The sequence below is a fragment of the Dermacentor silvarum genome, chromosome 5 (assembly GCF_013339745.2).
Source record: "Dermacentor silvarum isolate Dsil-2018 chromosome 5, BIME_Dsil_1.4, whole genome shotgun sequence".
Lineage (NCBI taxonomy): Eukaryota > Metazoa > Arthropoda > Arachnida > Ixodida > Ixodidae > Dermacentor > Dermacentor silvarum.
The window spans coordinates 151,796,279-151,811,753 of NC_051158.1; the positions used below are offsets into that span (position 1 = coordinate 151,796,279).

At 47.1% G+C, this 15,475-nt stretch overlaps 1 long non-coding RNA gene across 1 annotated transcript in view; it reads left to right on the forward strand.

Annotated features, from left to right (window-relative positions):
• The window catches only part of LOC125946069 (uncharacterized), a 37,359-nt gene extending 29,771 nt beyond the window's left edge, over nt 1-7,588 (forward strand). Inside the window, exons 2-3 of the long non-coding RNA XR_007467380.1 lie at nt 3,775-3,828; nt 7,462-7,588. This is a non-coding gene — a long non-coding RNA (uncharacterized LOC125946069). The remainder of the gene's footprint in view (nt 1-3,774; nt 3,829-7,461) is intronic.
• The last annotated feature ends 7,887 nt before the right edge of the window (nt 7,589-15,475 follow it).

Sequence of the window (15,475 nt, forward strand, 5' to 3'; positions counted from 1 at the left end):
CGCGCTCTTACTCGCGCCTGCGCCCAAACATCGGGTGATTCCTAAAATGTCATGCCCCGCATGCTACCTAGCTATTGTAGTGTCGCGTCCCGGTAAACAATAAGGTTACATAAGCTGCCGTTGCGGGGAAGCATGAGAAACAGTCATAGATCCTTGAATGCTATCGTGTTCCACTCTTAAAGGCGAAGCTTATGCGTCCTCCAATGTTTTTTTTTTTTTCTTCAATGTGGATGCTTTCTTTCCAAAAATCCCGCTTGGGTTTTCATTCTAGCTTCGTGCTACGGTCGAATGGATTATTATTTCGCCGCTTTTACCCCTAGAGAGAGAGAGAAAGCTCCTCATTAAAACACAGAAAATTCTACCAGCGAATAAGTAGACACACTACTACACCATTGTGGCAGTCGTCTGGGCTGTATAGAAAGACGACGTACATGGCAATAAATGTTCAGTCTGCTCGTTGTCTCCTACTGGATTTCACTGGCGGGATAGCTGGTGGCGTGCACAACGGTACACAATGGCCGAGCAGGTTCCTCGAGACCGCTGCGCTGTTCATAGCATACTACGCAGCGAAGCGCCCTCTTTGTTTGCACAAGCAGATGAACACTTGTCAAAACGAATTGGTTCGGCACCCGAGGAAACTTGGTGTGACGACCACTGGCACTGGTCACACTAAAGTCTTTTTTTCTTCACAGTAGACAAGTCGGGGTAATTAAAATTGATGAGCTATTTTTTGACACCTCTGACTGAAGACATTGCCGTATTTTTTAAAATAGTATTACCAAGCCGCCTTGGCTGACAGCTAAGACACGCATAGTGTAAATGAAATGTGTTTCCTAACTGGACTGTGTCTATACATAAAAAAGGGGGAAATGAAAGTAAGAGAACACGCATGTGAGAATCGTATTTCCAATGTTGGCAAAGCGAAAGTGACTGTCTTCCCATATTGCTTGAGGTTGTACAATATTGTCAGGAAAGTGGTCGAGTTGATGATGAGCAAGATGTTCATATCACTGCCCAGAATTTCTGTCGGGGACCGTTAACTAGCGCCACTCACGGCTATAGTGGTAAAACTAGGACGTCCTTTCAACCGCAGGCGTCAGTTAGTAATAAAATTTGCAGGTAGAAATACTACAATAAACCTTCATATGCTGCGTCTGGGGAAAAAAGCTGCAAGAGGCGAGGCACTTGCTATGAAACGAGAGAGAGAGAGAGAGAGAGCAGATTTTAATGAAGAGAAGGGAGGAGAGGTCGGCCTGGAAAGCATGTCTCTAGCCTGCTACTCCTCACTGGGGTAAGGGGAAATGGGAGATACAGAGAGAGGTAGGTGGCAGGTGATTATGATAACGTACAATGAGCTACTATTTACACACGTTGTCCAATACGCGGTTGTGCACTTTTCACACACTACACGCAGGAGTAGTGTTGTCCACACAGAACGTCATCACACAAACACATTTCGCGCACTGCACACTGCACAGGACATAGAGACGACCGTCTAAGCCCGCCTCACACATAAAGTTCAAACGTGATCTTATGGTGCGCTGGGCATGATCAACGCTTCTTCATGCGCCTGAAACCTTGGCTTCCGAAAAGGGGCGGGAGTCCAAACAGTCAACACTACGCTTTAGTGTCCTTCGCTCGGCCGCATATTGAGGGCACATGCAAAGTATGTGTTCTATTGTCTCGGGAGTGTGACAGACGCTACAATCAGGGTACCGTTCTCGTCCAATCTTGTGAAGGTATTTGCGAGTGCACGCCACACCAAGCCGTAATCGATGGATTAGTGTTTCCTGGCCTCTCCGCATCCGAAGTAGAAGTCGGAATCGCAAACCGGCGTCAAGTCTATAGAGGCGCTCTTGCCGATGTTCGGGGTTGTCCTATTTTCGCTCCATAGACGTTCTGATGGAGTTGTGTAGCAAGGCGTTTATGTCATAGCGGCAAAAGGGAAGTTTTATTATCTACCCGTCAGTGTGCGCTAGAGCACTGCACGGGCCGATTTTTGCGGCCCGGGCCCGGCCCGGGCCGTTTTTACATTGGGCGGCCCGCCCGAGCCCGATCAAAACTTTTATGGCGAGACCCGGGCCCGGCCCGGGCCCGGAAATAATCTACGTTACCCGCCCGGCCCGGCCCGCCACCCCTTTACCTTAAGCCCGAGCCCGGCCCGAGCCCGGCTCAAAACCGGCCCGAACCCGGCCCGAGACCGAAAAATACATGTTTTTCAGAGTTGAGAAGCCCGAGAATAACTCGCAGAAAGCCCGAGCCCGGCCCGGGCCCGCGTCAAAAAACCCGAGCGCGGCCCGGGCCCGGGTCAAAAAGCACATGCCGTGCCCGAGCTCGGCCCGAGCCCGTGAAAAAACTGGTCTACCCGGCCCGGCCCGGCCCGCGGGCCGGGCCGGGCCCGGGCTTTCGGGTAAGCCCGAGCCCGTGCAGTGCTCTAGTGTGCGCCATTTTTGCTTTTCCTAGTGTCCTAGTGTCATTTTTGCTAGTGTGCGCCATTTTTGCATGTCCGGATTGAGACGCCTCAGTAAGCATAGCCATGATGTCGTAGATTACAGGGCTATATGCGCTTCTGGGATTCATATAATTGCTTATGAGTTGCAGCGCCAGTTTTGAGTCCTAGAACACTGTCTAGTTAGCGAGGTTTTGTGGTAGTATGCAGCGCACTGCTTCTCGAATGCCAGTCAATTCAGCTGCTGTAGACGATGTTTTGTGTCCTATCTTGATCCGCTGCGTAATCCCCATTGCAGGTACCGTGTAAGCTGCCGCGGAAGAGGTCTGTGTAACAGAACCATCTGCAAAAACATGTTCTGTATGAAACGAGCAAGAAAAAAAACAAGCGAAACTAGTGTCAAATTTATTTTGAGGAGTTAGGACCACATGAAGGCTAGGAAGTGTTGAAAAACGGATTTAATATAACTTGTCTTTAAATAGAATGTAGATACTAGAAGGGCAAAGCAAGGTTAAAATTGACGAAGATTCAATGCGGCGGAAGTAGGGCCCTAACCCATATTTTCTGAATTACGCGTGTGATTACTTAGTGACTAACACGTGTGAGTCGCAATATTAGATGATAGCAAGGCATTGTCACCCCCCCCCCACCTAAGATTGCTCGATAAGCTTGATTAAGGTTTCCGAACGTGTGCTCAACAACATCCAGTTTTAAGCTCTTTTCTCCCAAATAACCATTCCGGCTGAGGAAATTAGAAAAAAAATACTTCATAAATACCACGCTGCTGCCGCAACCTTGGCGCCTGCAGATAAGTCTCACAGTCTCTCATGACGGGTTCTGAGTGCATTGTTTAAACGTAGCTTTGCAGAACGGGCCTGGAAGATGTGTTCTTGCGCTGACGACATTTGCGACAAGCAGAAAGTGTCACTGAAGTTATCGCTTTGAGAACAGAAATTAGTAGACCGCATGCCAATTTTTATTTTGCTGAAAATTGAATGCCCCACTCGACAATGAATCACGCTTTGCGGCGCAGATGTACAATGGGGCCAAGAAGCTGTTCAATAAAAATGTTTAGATTTTTACGCCTAAGAAATACGATTGTTGCCCTCCCAGCGCTTCTTCGCCTGTTCTAGCCCAAACTTCCGCTTTTTATTAAAAGCTATTTTAAAACACGAATTTTCAAATGGCCGTATTTAGGCTGGCTGGAACAATGAGCTTGAGCTGTGTATGTAGTAGTAACAAATGCTTCACCATCTTTTTCTCTTCACTAAACGTTGCAAAACGTCCTGGCAATTTTCTTTATCGCTAGTGCTATTTTGTTACAGATTATACAAACATGACGTTCAACAACGGATTTGCCGTTTTCGTTACTCTTTTGGGTAAGTTCTTGTAAAAATGTTTGCAAGTATTTTACAGCATTTACTAGACGAAATACTTGGCTATCTACTTACTAAATACTTGGCTATCTGCTTACATACTACACTATATATAATATTGCTTTCATAGACATACAGAGGATAGCTGCTCAGAAATACCCAATGCTTTCGCTTTTGTATCATGTATTATTACGATTACCGCCTCAGGAACATATCAGGTAGTCAGCAAACAAAACATTAGTTTCTTTTCTTTCCTTTACACACTATGTACGGGTGCCTACGGTAGTGTTACAAAACCTTGGTTTGCATTGAATTTTCAACAACTGCGCGTATTCTGCAGCCCTTCTCAAATATTTAGGATGGAACTACAATATTCAAGTATGTCTTACCTTTTGTTGCTATCCTAAATTAACTTGAGAAAAGATTACTGCTAGCTGGAACCTAAATGCACATACAAACACGATCACTATTGCGCTGCACTTCAGGTCACTAAACTGATTTAGAAATGCTATGAGAATATACTTGCTTTCCCGTTCTGATAGAGACTGTGCCTATAAGTTTCTTGTGTGCGTTATGTATAAATAATTTTCATTAAGTCAGTTTGACATCATGCTTGTATATAATTCTCAAATTTTTTCTTACACATATTACTCTGTTGGGCCTAACCTTTTCTTACATAGAAAGTTGTATAATGCTATACGTATTTAATGAACGTATATCTAATATGCCTGGTACGTATTTGTAATGCATGCTATGGATATGCATGTACGCTACATTGTATGCTATGCTAGCTCACCCTTGAGCAATGCACGGATGACGAGGCCTTAGGCAGACAATGTTCTGCCTTGCCGTCCAAGACATTCACTGTGTCTGTATTATGGCTGAAAATAAAAAAAAATAAAAAAAATCACGATATATGCGTAGCGTAGAGCAAGGATTTGACACGTTTAGTGCGCATGGATTAGTTTCTCTTCCTGGGGAATGTTGTTACATAAAACCAAACGCTGTGATGATGTGGACGGATGCCGCTGCGAATTATTGTTTGCGCGTCGTCATCGTCGCGCTATCACTGTTAGATCTACGGTGCCTTCGATGTCCTCGCCGTATCCCTGCATTCCTTACGCATAATGTAGGGTGTTCCTACAGACGACTTTCGCATGCTGAGGCAGCGCATTTCTCATAGCCGATTAGCGGGGGCGCTAGTGATACCAATATATATTTTCTTCTGTGAACTGGCTACAAGCTGGAACAGTTAATTCTTCTGCAGGGTTACTGTAACAACTACAGACAACGTCGCCATATTTTACGTTCTACCGCCAAATGCTCTTCACGACAATTGGTGTGATAAATGTCAAGAAGTTCTACTGGACTTCAAGTCGCGGCAAGAATAGCCGAAAAAGCTACACGTGACAGCAAAGATGGTACCTAGCTCTGGCAAGCCTATATTTTTCTGCCTGGTCATGATACATGCGCAGCCCCGCTGTAGCCCAGGACACCAACGATATGCCAATAATGTTAGAATAAGAAGTTTAGCGAGTGTCTGCCAGTAAACTCATCAGCATGCCTCGCGTTCGATGCGTTTAGTTTTAAAGAACAGAAAGTGCAGCTTTTGGGTGCTTTCTGATACCCCTGTTACACGGCACATGTAATACCATTTGCAGTAAATTACATTCATATCGAATGTCATTGGAGTCTTGCGTTCCCAGTCTACACGGGTGAACAAAACGACATTCGCAATTGATAGCGATGTTTATCGGCAGGCTGCTATGATAAAGAAATCTTAAAATGGTGCTTCTTGTTTACATATTTTTGCTATATTGTTAGCAGTACAATGGTGACCATTGTAATGTTATTTTAAAATATAATATATTTCGTTTTACCTTTCGATTTTGTAATTTTTTTCCACGCCCCTGTCGTCGACATTACACAAGTCGCGCGTGCATGGGTTCGCGGAACTCACTCAATGGGCGAATGTCATTAGCTGTGAATGCCATTCACTATGCCGTGTAGAAGCAACAAATGGCATTGAGACGTAATCTCACTCGCTGCGAATGATATTACATGTTACATACATATTACATGTATTACATGTATTATTACATATTACGAAAGCACCCAAAAGCTGCTCTTCTTGCCAGTAATATATTAGTCATTCCGACTACAAGTGCAATCAAAGGGCAAAGTACCCGAACCTGTCGATCTATATTGCACCAGCAAAATACTTGTCTGAGAAGTGATTATGGGACAATTTGTCCTTTTAGCAGAATGTAAGCAGTTTTTGTGCTTACCTTGTATAATCTTCTCCTTTCTATTTTTCTTTCTTCTTTCTCGTTCACTCCCTATGCTTGTTTCCTGTCGTAGTGTTTCGGAAAACTTGACGCCAAATTACAAACTTCCTGTTCTTATGGCACATATATTTAGTGACGCCGTAAAGAAAGGAAGTTGTTAGTGAGGTCTGAAGTTTTTTTAACAGCGAAGCTGTTTAAGCCAGCCGTAATTTGTGGTTCATATCAAGAAGCTATCAAGAAATAAAAGAAAATAAACTTTCTTGCCGAGGCTGCATTCGATCACGCGTACCCATGGCCCCAAGGCGAGCGTCATAACCACTAGGCTATAAAGTCATTTTTTTTCTTTATTGCCTACTTGCAGTACAAACCACGCTTGTAGAACATGCATTTATGCGAACCACATGATTGCGTTCCAGCGTCGTCATCTTCGTCTACAGCTGGCTCGTTCGCGCGCTCGTGCTCTGCGAGGTGAAGAAGAGGTTCTGCGCGCTATGAGAGCGAGAGAGGGAGAGAGAGACGCATTCACGGAGCGGGTCTGCTGGAACGCGTTGTCGGCATTGCAACGCGGTGGAACGTGGTGTCCGTGTTTGAAGCAGCGCTATGCCACGCGCAGTGACGGCCGTAAGCCCGAGAGATGCGAAAAGAAGTTATCATCATCATGAGTAATAAGATGAAAAGTTCAATCGCACTTACGGAAAATGCTGGGTTACGATCGCCCTGCTTCGCTGTTTGAAGAGTTGCGCGGCTTTTGGAAGGTTAAGCGATTTCCATGTCTCCATCTTCGCTTCAGGTACTGTCCCTGCACTTTATGATGAAACAACCGAGCCCGACGTCACACGCCTTCGCACCCAACGTCGTATCACGTCCGCATGACGCCAGCCACGGCGTGTAAAAAAAGACAAACGCAACAGCCTAGCCATAAGCAAAACTGTTATATCACCTTGCAGGAGTCACTTATGTGATCCAGCTCGAATATGGCGAGAAGTGTCTGAGTCATGGTTGCTGTTAAGCGAGTTTCTACGCAATCGTACAACAGAACAGCATACAGAATTGACAGAGGCGAGGAAGGAGAAAGCACTGGCGCTCACTATACTACTGATCTCTATTGGAACCAATACGCAAAAAAAATTCCCTGGATGTCAGACATGCACACAGTTGGCTGCACGTTGTGCGGATGTCGGTAGATATCAGCACTTAGCACTACTAGGAACAAAGTGATAGATGGGGCTCGTTGGAATATTGTTTTAGCAAACTTCTTTGTTTGCAGCTTCTGAGCGCTACAGTAACTTTCGTATCTCCAAAGTGCAAACTTTCACAATTGTTCCTCACGTCCTCCCCCCCATTTCAGTGGCTGTTCTCCTAGCGGCGCCGCAGGTGGACGCTGCCGAACTCGTGAGCTTATTCACCGACCTGGCGACGAAGGTGATTGGGCGCCAGAATGAACCTGAAGCCAAACCACAGCAGTGAAGAAACACCGTTATCTCTTAATAAATCATACGAAGCAGGTGCTTCCGTTTTCGCTGCAAATATGTGCTCTTCTACAATGTTTCGAGAATCATACACGCAAGGCTTATTCGATAAATAAAGATATGCTAGAAGTCGACTCGTATGTCTCTGTGGCAGGGAGATGTGCCGACGACAGCATGACGCCACACATTTCACGCATGCTGTGTGTGGCATGGTTGAGCCTGAATTGGAGTGAGCGCTGGTCACAAGCAGACATTCGGTTTAAAACATTACTGGGCGGACGTGCATAGAAACCCAAAGGATCTTTTTTGGCTGCATTGGTAAAAAATGGAACTCTGTATTGTTTGTTTGTTTCCAAGGAAAGATTATACATGCTCTTTCATATGGACGACTTTTCCAAACTCAATTGTTTGCCTTGAGAATGTTCTTTCTTGAAAGCGTGTCTTCAAGCAAGAACGTATTAGGTGTCTTGGCGCTGCAGAAGCGTACCCCTTTGGGATGGTTGATTCATGACTTGAACGGGAACAGTGTAATCGACAGGACATGAGAAAAGTCACTGAAATCATCCCCTTTCAGGACAGAAATTATGAATGGGCAAGGTAATTTTTAATTTTCTAAAAATTGAAAGCTCCATCCAACAACCATGCCTTGCGGCGCAGATGTACGATTTGCCCAAGAAAGTTCCCCAATAAAAATATGCTGTAAATTTTAAACACAATGCTTCTGTCTCTCCTATTCGCACATGCTGTTCATGTGCTATTTGCGCTCCTAAATTGTGGGGTTTTACATGCCAAAACCACGATCTGATTATGGGGAACGCCGTAGTTTGGGACTCCGGAATAACTTGGACCACCTAGGGTTCGTTAACGTGCACCTAAATCTAAGTACACGGTGTTTTCGCATTTCGCCCTCGTGGGAATGCGGCCGATGTGGCCCGAACTCGATCCCGTGACCTCGTGCTTAGCAGCCCACACCGCTCTTGCCTTGTTTCCGCTCTTGCCTTGTTCATTTTGACGAACGTTCTTAAAGCGAAGCTTTATATGGCTAGGCGAAATTGCATATGCCTTGGCGAAATCACATATGTACAGAAAACTATCATCAGCAGCATTGGCTCGAACGTCGTCGTCTTCGCAATCTGGCCATTTGGCGCCCCTCGGGTTGCAATTGTGCTCGTGCTAGTGCTCGGCATGCGCTCGTGCCACTGTTCCCGCGTCCGTCATCATCGTCGTCTTCTTCCCACAGCTGGATGCGTTCCCACTCATCATTCCTGCGTGGAATTTCACTTATCTTGTGTCGTCGTAATCGGGGGGGGGGGGGGGGGGGCGCGTTTACGAGTGTATGAGCCATTCATTGTCTTACATAACGGACAGATTTAATTTTGAAGCAAGTGAATTTCGAAGAATCGCAAGCAGCAATGGCGGCCGAATACTGCTAACCACGCCGCCGAGCAAACTGGTGACATCCAACGCAAGTGACAATGGCAGACTGCGGCCATAAAAGTCAGGGACGTCGTTCTCTCTGTCGCAGCCGAACGTGTGTGTAACCTCATAATTGAGGAATACTTAAATGAACCTTCTGGATAGCCCAGTGATTAACACCGGGGCCGCGCGCTTCAGTTTCGTTGGTTGACCATCTGCACAGAGTGGAAGGACCAACGAATTTTTTTACAGATTTCTTATGCTATGTATATTTTTCAGTAGACGACACTTCCTTCCTTCGTATATCTGCTGGGGAAGCACCAGCTGTATGATATGTGGAACATAATAGAAATTCACATGTACTACACTGGAGCAACACCAGCCTAATGTAGTGCAGACAGAACGGCTAAAATCAGAGAAGCAGCAGACCTTCTGCAATGGTGTATGCTATCTCTATCTAGACGAGATAGCTCTCCGACTCGTCAACTTCTGCGACGTGACTGCGTAACTAGTAAATATACTTGCCGAGTTCTCGCTGATTATGAGGCCCGGATTTCATGTACGAAACAGGAGAAGACTTGGAGCTTTTTAACAGCGAAGCTGTTTTGAGCCAGCATGATTGTGCGTGTGCCACGAAATTATCATCATCAGTATTTGCTCGAGCGTCGTCGTCTTACGCAGTTTAGGCCAGCCGTAATTTGTGCGTATGGCATGAAACTGCCATGCCGCAGCCATGGCAACCAGGCGACGCCACACAGACACGGCTCCGCCGAGCTCCCGCCAGCTGAGCGCTACTGCTCATGGGCCGCGACGTTATCCTGGCGCGTCCGCGCTCGCCGCCGGAGAGCAATAAATAAATAAAAACCAAATGCACGTTCTTGGCAAGGCAGCATTCGAACCAGGGTACCCACGGTCCGAAGGCGAGCGTCATAACCACTGCGCTATACACCCACGTTTGCAGAACATGCATTTATGGGAACCATATGGTTGCATTGTACTGACGATTGCAGCACAACTTCCTTGGGTAGAGAGAAAGAGAAAATGAGAGCGATAGAGAGAGAGAAGGGAAAAGAAGGAGGAGAGAGAGGGGGAACGAGAGAAAGAAACCGAGAGAGAGAGAAAGCAAGAGAGAGAAAGACAGAAATAACCTAGTTGTAGCCAAGATCGCCAATCGGCCAGCTTCGCTGTGTGTTGAGCTTTGCGCGGCCTAGTGCAAGCTTTCGCCTTTTATTACAATAGCAATTATGTGGACACTCCAAGTGCATTCCCGCCGCCTTCGTCGCCCTGAGGTTCCGTGCTAAGTCCAACGACGATAAACTTGTCACCGCGCGCAGTATGCTGTATGTGCGAGTGAAAGCGCACGAGGGACGCGCGCTTTCACGGAGAGCGAACGCATGGCGGAGAGCAAACACGGCGTCTCCGGTAGTGCGAAAGGCCGTGAGCGGATGGGAGAGAGGGGAGGCGAAGCTTAGCTGCGGCACTAAATGCGTATCTTTCGACCGGGCGCATGACCAACTGGCGACTCATGCTCCCAGACTCCCGCGCGAAAGGAGTAAAGCGGGAAGGCAGCACGGGAGGGAGGGTGCGCTTCTACTCTGCCAGGAACTGCGTACTTTGAGCGGCTGAGGGCTGTCTCGCGCACCGTATCTTGAAAGCGATCTCCACACGGCTTTGACCTTTGCATGCGCTGTGCTTTCGCCACTCAGTTTCCGTTGAAGCAGACGCCACACAGACACGACACTAACCTTCGGTCACTGCTCCCGCCGCGCTAGCTCACGCCAGCGTTTTGACAGTGCTTGCGGTCAGCGAGTGCGATCCATTCATGTTTGCTTGAGTGCGCTGATACCATGCTTGTTAATTCAGTTCGAAAGCGAATGTGTCCAAGTTTGTGCAGCCCATAAAACTACTATCCTTACTATCTTACTACTATCGCAATTGATGCTTCACCTTTCGGGCGGAAATGCGACTTTTTTGTTAGTGGGGGGGAGGGTCTTTGTCAAGGCAGGAAGCACTTTATTTAGCCGGGTTTTTATGTACTCCTTCCCACTCACCCCCACGGAGAAGAACGAGCCGGTGCTCCAAAATAACCGGAAGCCCAGATGTTTTCAAAAATGGGGTGAAGGAGGAGAAAATTAAACGACGGGTAGGTGGGGGGGGGGGTGTCGGTGTTTCATTATCTGTGTATCTCGTACACTTGTGAATAAGGGTCAGTGTCTATCCTTTTGCTACGTATCGATAGCCCATAGGTCATTAAAAGTGCCCTGCGATAGGTTTGTCAACGTGGTAAATCAACGTAACCGATCGGAAGCAGAATCTCCTGTGAACTTGTGAGCCAAATAATATTGCTTTGCATTCAGCAAGCAACTTAGTCTCGCGTCAAACGCAGTGAAACACCACTTGCACTCGCATCATGCAGCGTCATCGCTAGCATCGACACCCACCTACAGCTATTCGTAGATTTCTTGATCGCGAGAACATTCGCCTCGCGCATCGGTGAATCCGCATGCCGCTAAAGGATGGCAAGAGCTGCGCATTCACCTCTGATGCAATGGTACATCCGGGGATCCGAGGTGTTGACAAGTGAAGGCTGCGCCTGCCCCATTTCGACGAAAAGGCTCGGTCCCGTGCAAGGGCAGCATTACACCAAAAGTGTGGAAAAAATTACTCCATTTCCCGCTAAAGGAAGCCATGTGTGGATGCGAAGCAGCGAGGAGATGGTTAGCTTGAGCGGGAGATGGTTTCGCGGCAGTGGCCCGAGCGCTCATTCTCACAGGAGAGAATGAGGCGCGCGCTCCGTCATTTTCATTCCGCGGAACTACTGTGGCGCCCCCAACGGAGTATGCAGCTGTCGCACCACCTGTCATGCGCGCCGCTCCGGATTCCTAGAAGAGAGAAAGGGGGGAGCGTAGGAGAAGAGAAGGGGGGGATGGGACGCGCAAGCGCTGTGGGGGTGTGGCACGCGGACGCCGCTCCGTACAGGATTCCTAGAGGAGAGAAAGGGGGTGCCTGGGAGAGGAGAGAGAGGGGGAGGGGAGGCGCATGCGCTGTGGGGGTGTGGGACGCGGCACGGACGGACAGAGCCGCCGGCAAGAAATGCTTCGCATTTAAAAGTACGGTCCTTACAAGAGTATATACGGGAACTGATAGATACATGCGATCTTTCAGGGACAGAAACATCATTTTATCTTTGCACCGCTGGTCTACAAGCCACAGCTGCGCGTAAATGCGTCTTCTGGGCGTGGTGTCTTAGATAGCAGTGCCGTTCTGCGTGGCGTATTCTACCGTGGCTACCACGGCATGCCGCGACGAGCTCTCTGACTGTCGATACACTCAACTTTCGGGCGGAGCATATCCCCTTTGTTTTCTCCCTCCCCTGTGTAGCTTCAGCGCGATACTGGAGCCGAAAACAGAATGCCGCTCATCCATGCGATAACAGCGTCAACTGCACCTATAGTTGGAAGAGTGGAAACATTATGGCGCCCAGTCATTGGTCAAACGTACTTCGATACACAAGTCATACTATGGTGAGCTTTAGGTCAGTTAAATTTCGAAAGCGTGCATACTTTTTCTGAGGGAATGTTTCAAAGTAACAATGAGCCCTATTTCGAAAAAAAATTGTTCGGCCTATTAATGCGTCTTTAATGCGTACGCGTCACTGGGACCCGGAGAGTTCGGAGTTTTGTGACGTCCCATGACGGACAAGTGATGTAGGCGCAGTCGTAAAAAAAAAAAAAAACATGCCCATCCCATGCACTGTGGGAATCGATGTAAGCGAAGCTTTCTGTGCTGTTTGCGTTCATTGACGGTATTTGGCGGTTATGTTGACGGCTTAAGACAGTCGTGATGTGATTTTAAATGTTAGTTTGCCTGCACCACTTGTGTTAGCCCGCGTAGTACACCGAACACACCGAGCCGTGTGATTAATTGAATCATTCCTTTACTGAAGAGAGGCCAAATGAGCAACGCTTTCTGACGAAGAATTTTCTTTCTCCAGTGTCATGTAATGAATGGCCAGGAGCGTAGAGGGGCAAGGTTAATCAGCCGTTCACCGACTGCCTCGGTACCATCTCCGGTTGTACCCATTCCCGGCCTCCTCTCTCTCTACTCCTTCTCTAACAGTCTCCCTACCTCCTCTATGGAGTGTGTTACTGTTGCGCGTGACCACGGACGCAAGCGCGGCAGCTCCTGCAATACTTTTGGGGGCGGTCACACCTAATTACGGCGTCCAGAGGGCATTGTTGTGTGCACGAGGGTGCGTCAGGGTGCATTGCGGCCCTGCTCGCTGATGGTGCCTATCTCGTCTCCAGCACCGCTGCCGTAAGCTCTCAACCACCCCACGATGATGCGTGCAAGGCAGCAGCAGCAGTGAGAAAGTCGCAGGAAGAGGGGAAAAAAAAGCTTCCCTTTAAAATTTTGACCAATAGCGGTGGCCTAATGGAGAAAAAGGCGTAGAATTGCAAAACAAAAGCTTTCTTTTGTTTGGTCTAATCATTCATAATCAGTGTGCAAATGTCCTATTAGAGGGTGAGTTTTCACTTGTTTAGTGATGTCGCGTGACAGACAGGCGTAGGAGGGGATGCTCGAAAAATGTTTATGCTCCAAAGTCGAATAAATTATGTTAAAGAATATGAACTAGCTCCATGTTCTTTCCTGCGCATTATTGTTGAGAATTTGTTCTTTTTTGTTACCACACAAAGATTTAGCAAAGTACCAACATTCGTGCTAGGTAACCAAACAATCAATTACTTTTCATAGAGACATGTGAATATTTAATAGTTTATATAAATTGAATAGTAATTGACATTAATCATGCTCAGTTAGAATATTCACGACTCGAAATTATCAGATAGTCGTTTATGTTGGTAGGTAAATACTAACCACACTTATCGGGTACTCAAATCAGAAGGATAAGGTTTCACATGCGTTTTTGACCAAAGGAGCAGACAGTCACTTCTATTGACCTTGAGCGACGCGACGAAAAGCCAGCAAGTAGACTGCACATCTAAGAGGGTGCATAAACTTGACTTGAACGGAGCTGTACTTCTGGCAGTACTCTTTGTAACGGGCGAGTAATACAGTGAGGCCGAACAAAAATAGTACAGAAGAAGAGCGCAAAGACGGCACGATAAGAGCAGAAGAAAAGAGTTGAAAATGTGACAGACCTCATTTCATGATGTTTGACGGCGGTAATGCAATAGCATTCGAGTAATGCAGTCACATACCGTATCCCTGTAGTGACATTTGTTTCACCCGTTGTGATGTTACTGAAGGGATGACGGTGGTGAAACGAAAGCTTGACGGTGATGGCGCGATACCAACAGTATGGCGACGACTGGATGACAGCGATGGCTCACAATGACGGCATGACGAGAGTCAGATGTCGAAGTTACAATGAAGACGATATCGTGTATGACCAGGACGGCATAACAACGTCGGTATGACAACTAATGCATGACGAAGGCGCAATGACGGCATTGGCGGGACAATGAGATGATGGCGAGTGTATGATGACGACAGTGTAACGGTGACTGTATGAGGTTAGCGTGCCGACGACGGTATGACGAGAGTAGGATAAAGAAGCTTGTGTTACGACGATGACACGATAACGATGATATGACGACGACGGTGTGCCAACAGATGCATGATACCAACCCTCTGACGATCACGACATGGCAACGGCAGTATAATTACGATGGAATGACTCGAGTATGATTAAGACAGATTGACGAAAAACGTTTGACGTCTATGGAAAGAAGAAGGTGGTATTACGAGGACGCCGGCATGACGATCACGGGATCACGTTAATGAAGTGATGCCAATAACAAATCAGCTTGACGATTGCGGCATGACAACGAATGTGTGACGACGACAGCGTGATGGCCAGTCTGATGAAAAAGCTGGTACGCTAATAATGCGAAGACCACGACGGCATTACGACCAAGAACACGAGCCAAGTGGTCCAAGCTAATTGCTTGAGCCACTTTGCTCGAGCTCGTGACAACGTGTGCCACTTGGTTTGAGTGGAAGCTACGAAGATGACTGCGTGACGATAGTCAGATAACGAAGCTGAAATCACGACGATGCAACAACACGACGGCATCACCGATACGAGTTTGTACCCAGTGGCCAAAACTATTAGACTACTTTGGCGACTTGGTTGGGCTAGAAGACGTGACGACGACTGCAACCTCAAAGTTGTTATGACGAAAGTGGAACGACCACGATGGCATCAAGACCTGGAGCGCATACATAGTCCAAACAAGCAAACAAACTTGGGCCACTACGTCAGTGTAGGAGGCAGGATAGAAATAAAGAAAACGGGCTCAAGTATTCCAATTTGATGCTAATGTTAAAATGAAAGAAGCTTGGCCGCCTTAAACAAACCGAGATACACTCCAGCAAACTTTGGCATTTGGGTTTTCTGCAGTGACAGCGTAGCATATAACTTGCTTGAAATGTTTTAAAATTACTATTTTA